Source organism: Panicum virgatum, chromosome 7N (genome assembly GCF_016808335.1).
Source record: "Panicum virgatum strain AP13 chromosome 7N, P.virgatum_v5, whole genome shotgun sequence".
Classification (NCBI taxonomy): domain Eukaryota; kingdom Viridiplantae; phylum Streptophyta; class Magnoliopsida; order Poales; family Poaceae; genus Panicum; species Panicum virgatum.
This window is the reverse complement of record NC_053151.1, coordinates 5,094,418-5,101,644: the sequence shown is the minus strand read 5'-3', so window position 1 is coordinate 5,101,644 and position 7,227 is coordinate 5,094,418. Positions and strand designations below refer to the sequence as shown.

The 7,227-nt window shown below is 43.4% G+C and overlaps 1 long non-coding RNA gene across 1 annotated transcript; it reads right to left on the bottom strand.

Annotated features, from left to right (window-relative positions):
* Positions 1-466: 466 nt before the first annotated feature.
* Positions 467-6,781, bottom strand: LOC120681908. Its single transcript, XR_005678127.1, has 2 exons — positions 6,663-6,781; positions 467-550 (listed from the first exon to the last, which is right to left on the bottom strand). It is a non-coding gene; the product is annotated as an uncharacterized LOC120681908 (long non-coding RNA).
* Positions 6,782-7,227: the final 446 nt, after the last annotated feature.

Sequence of the window (7,227 nt, the reverse complement as noted above, 5' to 3'; positions counted from 1 at the left end):
GTTGTTCTTCTGCATAAAGCATGGTATATATATGTTAAAGCATTGACGACATATATAGTTGAGATAATATCGTGTGTGTAGTAGTATTGTACTTACAGAGACCACAACATCAGAAGCTGTGTACCCATGTCGCGCCTCTGGTAGAGCTGAAACAAGTCTTCATACTCGACATGGTGCAACATTTCATCTAGATGATGGAAAACCGAGTCAGCCTTGATGACCACTTCGAACCCACTGTTCCCCGCTGTACTACTATCGAGCTTGTAATATTGATGTAGATCACGCATGTGTAAGGGCAAACGTGGAAGCTCTTTGCTTTCAATAAACGGTTGGAGGTCTAAGTTTTTAGAAATCTAAGTTTTGCCTGTCAAAATCTGAAACTCCAGGCTTCTCGAATACGGCTATCCTTTTTAGAAATCTAAGTTTTGCCTCCTTGGTTGGAGGTTCATCTTCTTTTTTCTTTTTCTTCATCAATGATGTAATGCTCGCGTTCATCTCCTTCTTTTTCTGAGTCTCTTTGGGAGCATTACTTACACCACTCGATGATGACCTTTTGAAAGGATCGGGTGCTCTAGCCTAAGAGGGGGAGGGGTGAATTAGGCACTATTAAAAACCTAGTCCTATGGCTCCAACTAGTTTGCACAAAACTTAAACTAAAACAAGATATCTAGATGTGCAACTAGGTTGTTCTAGTGTGAAACCCCTATCCCAAAAGAGTTTAGCAACCTATAGCCTTTCCTATCAAGAAACTACTCTATGAAAATAAAGGCATACAAATTGCTAGTATGAAATGCGGAAGCTTAAAGAGCGGGATAGGAGATAGCAAACTCTTGACGCGGGTGTTTATCTCGTGGTTCGGTTAGCCACAAAGGCACACCTACATCCACGTTGTTGTAGCACTCACTAAGAGTATTGCTACTCGGCCACCAAGTCTCTTCCGTGAACACAATCACGGTCACCTTGGCCCCGGGTTCCACTAAAGAGCTTCTCCACAAAGGATGGGGGTCTCCACGTCCCCTGCACAAAGTGTCGTCGCCGCTCCACACTAAGTCGGAGGGTCGATGATGTTGCCGGCGAGCCTTCAAAGCTCCAAGGTGCCGGTGCACTGAAATTTTCTTTTGGTTCACTAGAGAACCACAGCACAAGGGCTCAAGGCCTTGCAATCTCACTCACTAAGAGCTAATCCTTTACACAACACTCTCAAAGTGTGCTAAGGGCTAAGGAAATGATCTTGATGCTCTTGTATGGCTTGGAGATGTTCTTGGGTGTGTGTGGGATGTCTAGCAACTCCAGCAAGCTTCAAAAGGCCGGGGGATGCCATATATATAGGCCTCCAAGTCGTGGAGCCGTTGATCCAATAGTCAGCAAAATTTTGCGTACCATCGGATGAACCGATGCCTCTGCCAGGGGTAGCGTCAGTTCATCCGGTCACTCTCAGCAACTAAAGTAGCCGTTGGCTTCTCTGACACAGTTGCAGCAACTCCAGGGACCATCGGTTGATCCGATGACTTGGGTGTCGGTTCAACCGGTCACACACAGCAACTGGACTAGCCATTGGGCTCTTTCTCTCCTGCTAACGTCATTACACCGATGCTATGCTCCGATGCACCACTGGTTCAACCGGTGCTGAAGGCTTGGCTCTTCTGCGCTTAGACATCAACTCTGGAACTTAGTATATCCAATGCACCGATGCCTGGGTTGACGCCGTCGGTTCATCCGGTGTAGTACTTCTTTCTTCTCTTGATCTACAGAGGCACACAGGCATGTGCCACAGCCAGGCCGTCGGAACTTCCGACAACCATCGGATGCACCGATGCCTGTAGCATCGGTTCTTCCGGTGATACTGGTTTTAGTAGAACTCGTCCAATTCAGCGTTTCTTTGAGTTTTTTCTTCGTATTTTGCTTTGCATGGCCTTTTTACTTCATCCCTGAGATCTAGAAATGTTGACTTAACAAAACCATTAGTCCCATTGATTGCGTTGTCATTCGATCACCAAAATCACTCGAAATGGCATAAAAGGTGTCATGTTCGTTACAATCCCCCCCTTTTTGGTGATTGATGACAATATAATCAAAGCAAGCATAAAATTTGCAATTATTGACAAATTTAATCATTTGATACCAATTGAAACCACTTACACTTGCTTGGATGCTTACCACCATCCAATGATGGCTTAGCCTCCCCCTAAAACCATGATTCCCCCTTTGATCCTCCCCCTTTCTCGCTACTTCTCCCTCATGACTTGATTCACTTAGGTATTTCTCCCCCTTTGGGATATGCTTCTTCTCCTTGGGAGAATACCTTGCTTTGATCCATATTTCTCCCCTTTTGGAATCAAATCACCTAAAAGGTCTTGTACCTAAAAGGTCTTGCAAACAATATAGCTCAAGAGAAGATTAGTAGCCTAGGGAGTTAGTTCTATGACTCATGATTCAATTGTATGATATCAATGAAGATACCAATTGAAAATTTACTATGGTGGATCACAAAATCACGAAACTAGCATGACATGAACTAAGCTTTCTATGAGTATGTGCACAAAAAGATAATGTGAAAATTAAGTGCGCAACTAGATGTTGTAACTAGAAGGCTTAGATCATATCATGCTCGGAGGTAGCTCTAAAAATCATAAGATAATGACATTTATACCAATTGAATGAGTTTAGAACCTTGCATACCTCCGGGGGTGGGTGGGTTTGTTTACCTTGTATGTACCAATTGAAAGTGACTTGCAACAAATTGAAAGTCTTTAAGGAAGAGCACTTGGTACACCAAGGTTAAGCAAATGTATGAGCACATAGCCTATGAACTTAGATATGAGCATTTAAGTTCAATAGAGCATGGCTCAATATGCATGAAGCACAATCTATCTAGTCACTCTTATAGAGTTGTTTGTTCACATTAATTGTGAGAAACATTCTCTTAGAGTGTTAACTCCACGTGAGACTACAAAAGATAAACTTGCAAACATGTTAGTCTCAAAATCACAAACCATAGAGTGAACTCCCCCTAAATGTGTGCATTTAGTGTTTGAATCACCAAGAAAATGTATGCACATTGATTTTGACACAATTGGGAAGTTTACCATATAGCTTGTGCTCATGGTACACATATGAAATACATACCTCATGAAGTCCATGTACCATGAAGGGTAACCTTGTGTAGCTTTCTACACACTTATCAAACCATGTAGGTTGCTCTTGGATTAGAATCATGACACAAGCAACCCACCATATATAACACTAGGTGATGCAATGCAAGCAACCTAGCAAAAAGCAATGGAGCTATATGATGCTTGAATTGAATTCTAGCTACCATTACCTTATGGGGGACCTGGGCAACAAATGTCCAAGTTGTGAGATTAGCTTGTTTTGGCTTGAACCTTCACCTCAACTTGTAAGCTAAGCCTCCAAATCTCCCAAAGCCATTCTTGGGCTTCAAGTCTCCTTTGGAACCCATACCATTTGAGGCCCCTTCATGTTGGTGATGATGTCCTTGGGCACCCAAATGGGGCGGTGCCAACTCCTTTCTTGCTTCTCAACCTTGTGAGCAACCACCTTGCCATTTGTTTTTTTCTTGATCACATAGGTGGTGCTATTACTCTTGTTCCTCTGGTTGGGCTTGGTGTAGATGAGAGAACTCTTGATTGTAAGCTTCTTCTTATTCTTCGCATCCAAAAGCTTTTTTCTTGGTTGAGGGCACTTGTTGGACTTGTGGCATTCTTTGTGGCACTTTGAGCAAGTCACGGTGGACCCCTTCTCAAGCTTCTTCACCATGTCTTCACGGTTATCTTGAGAAGGTTGGACATTGCTCTCTATGCCTTTGCCCTTCAATCTATACAAGTCCTTCATGAGCCTTTCCACTTCTTGCTTGAGCTCATCATTCTCCTTGGCAATGAGATCATCACATGATTCTACAATAACATTCTCATTGCATTTCTCATTGTAAGGGTTAGAGCAAGATTCATCAATTAAATCAATGCAAGAAGTTGAAGCATCTACCCTAGAGATAGGAATTGCACAAGGGGTAGCTTGCTTCATTTCCAAAGAGTCATTTGTATCATTAATGCTCTTAAATTTTAATTTGAGCTCTTCATGTTCCTCGCTAAGCAATTTGAATTTGCACTTCAAATCTTCAAAATTTGTAGCAAGAGAAGCATTTAGATCTTTGAGAGCACTAAGGTTTTTAATTTCTTTTGATTGCTTCTTAATGACTTTTTGGTGCTCATGAACAAGATCAAGAAGTTCATCAATTGAAGAAGAATCGGAGTCATCATCACTTACATCGCTATCCATACCTTTGACCATAAGGCAAGTGTTGGATGATGATCCGAAGCGGGTGGTGAATTTCTTGTTTGATTCATCACTTGAACTTGCACTTGATTCTTCACCACCGCTAACTCATTCACCAAATATGGCAAATGATTCATGCTTGGACTTCTTCTCCTTCTTTTACTTGTTCTTCTTGAACTTCTTCTCAACCTTCATGAATTGATGGTGAGGCCCATCTTTGAGGAAGACCATATACCCCATGGAGTTGATTTCCTTCAAGCATTTGTTCATCTTCTTTACTTGCTTGTAAAGGTAGGGGTTCATTGGCTCTTGATCATCACTTGAGGAGTTTCTTTCATCCTCTTCTTCCTCATCACTTGAGCTACCCTTGATGGCCATCTTCTTCAACTTTTTGACTTGCTTGCATGCAAGTGCACTATGTGTTGGTGAAGAAGGTGGCGCTCTTGGCTTGATGTCATTGCATAGCTCATGAGCGATCACCTTGTTTAGGACTTTGTCTGGTGTCATTGTGTTGAGATCTTTTTCATATAAAATTATTGTCACCAAATCATAATCCGGCCTTCGGAGTGAGTGAAGGATCTTGCGAATGAGTTCCAAATCTTTAATTTTCTTCATATCTAAAGAATTAATCTCATTCACAAAAATATTCAACCGTGAGTACATAGCTTCGACATTTTCATGATCAAGTTGCTTGAAGCTATTAAGTTTATCAACGAGAACATGATATCTTTCATTTGCAACATCTTTTGTGCCTTCACGGTTCTCACTAATAGTTTTCTATAAAATATTAGCATTTTTGCAAGCAAACAGACGGTTGAACACATTTTCACCAAGAGAATTTAAAATAGCACACTTGGCTATAGCATCATATTGCTTCTTTTGTTGACTATTGTTTTTAGTTCCTTCACTCGTTACTCTCCAAACATTTAGGCCCTTTGCTCGGAGGTGAGATTGCATCAAAATCTTCCATCGTTAGAAGCCCGTGCCATCAAAATGTGGAGGAGGTCCTAGAGAATCCATCCATTTCCCTAAAAGAGCTAACCCACTAGGCGGTGAAGCCTAACCGATCAAGTGAGCCGGTAAACACAAATTGCCACTAGAATTGGCTTTGTTTGTGAGACAAGTGAGTCCCGGCTCTGATACCACTTGAAAGGATCGAGTGCTCTAGCCTAAGAGGGGGAGGGGGTGAATTAGGCACTATTAAAAACCTAGACCTATGGCTCCAACTAGTTTGCACAAAACTTAAACTAAAACAAGCTATCTAGATGTGCAACTAGGTTGTTCTAGTGTGAAACCCCTATTCCAAAAGAGTTTAGTAATCTATAGCCTTTTCTATCAAGAAACTACTCTATGAAAGTAAAGGCATACAAATTGCTAGTATGAAATGTGGAAGCTTAAAGAGCGGAATAGGAGATAGCAAACTCTTGACGCGGGTGTTTATCCCGTGGTTCGGTTAGCCACAAAGGCATAACACAAGGGCTCAAGGCCTTGCAATCTCACTCACTAAGAGCTAGTCCTTTACACAACACTCTCAAAATGTGCTAAGGGCTAAGGATATGATCTTGATGCTCTTGTATGGCTTGGAGATGTTCTTGGGTGTGTGTGGGATGTCCAGCAACTCCAGCAAGCTTCAAATGGCCGGGAGATGCTATATATATAGGCCTCCAAGTCGTGGAGCCGTTGCTCCAATGGTCAGCAAAATTCTGCGTACCATCAGATGAACCGATGCCTCTGCCAGGGGTAGCGTCGGTTCATCCGGTCACTCTTAGCAACTGAAGTAGCCGTTGGCTTCTCTGACATAGTTGCAGCAACTCCAAGGACCATCGGTTGATCCGATGACTAGGGCGTCGGTTCAACCGGTCACACACAGCAACTGGACTAGCCGTTGGGCTCTTTCTCTCCTGCTAACGTCATTACACCGGTTCTATGCTCCAATGCACCACCAGTTCAACCAGTGCTGAAGGCTTGGCTCTTCTGCGCTTAGATATCGTCTCTGGAACATAGTACATCCGATGCACCGATGCCTAGGTTGACGCCGTCGGTTCATCCGGTGCAGTACTTCTTTCTTCTCTTGATCTCCAGAGGCGCACAGGCCTGTGCCACAGCCAGACCATCGGAACTTCCGACAACCATCGGATGCACCGATGCCTATAGCATCAGTTCTTCCGGTGCTACTGGTTTCAGTAGAACTCGTCCAATTCAGCGTTTCTTTGAGTTCTTTCTTCGTGTTTTGCTTTGCATGGCCTTTTTACTTCATCCGTGGGATCTAGAAATGTTGACTTAACAAATCTATTAGTCCCATTGATTGCGTTGTCATTCGATCACCAAAATCACTCGAAATGGCATAAATGGTGCTATGTTCGTTACACCTTTTCTGGGGTCGTGATGAACGGGATGTGCATTGCTGGGCTGTTTCCTTATGCTGAGGTGCAGAACAAGGAGTCTGCTCTTTTGTAGCATCTTGTGGGGAGAGAGGTGGGGGAGACTGTTGTTCTCTAGTTTCAGGTGAAGCTGGACGTGGAGGAGTAGACGACTTATTAGGTGGAGGAGGATGCGGCGAAGGAGGCTGCTGCTCTCTAGCTTCTAGTGAAGCGGCACGTGGAGGAGACTGAGGAGGAGGAGGAAGAGGCAAGTCATCTCTAGGTTGAGATGAGCTATGAGGTAGGTCATCTTCGTCCTCATCATCAGAGGGTTCGTCAACAAGCCTTATCCATTTTTTGCGCCAAGCAACAAAGGTATTCAGATTCTGGTCTAGACACGGCCTGTCGGTCTCCACTGGGCACTCAATGTGTATTCTGATGAATCTCTTATGCAGTATCCTGTCAATGCTGACAGCCTGACCTTAGCAATCCGGGTGGAACTACGTTGTTGTGCAACACATCGCTAGTTGGAGGCCAGGCCTGGCCGATTGCAACCTTGTCAGTGGTCCATTGC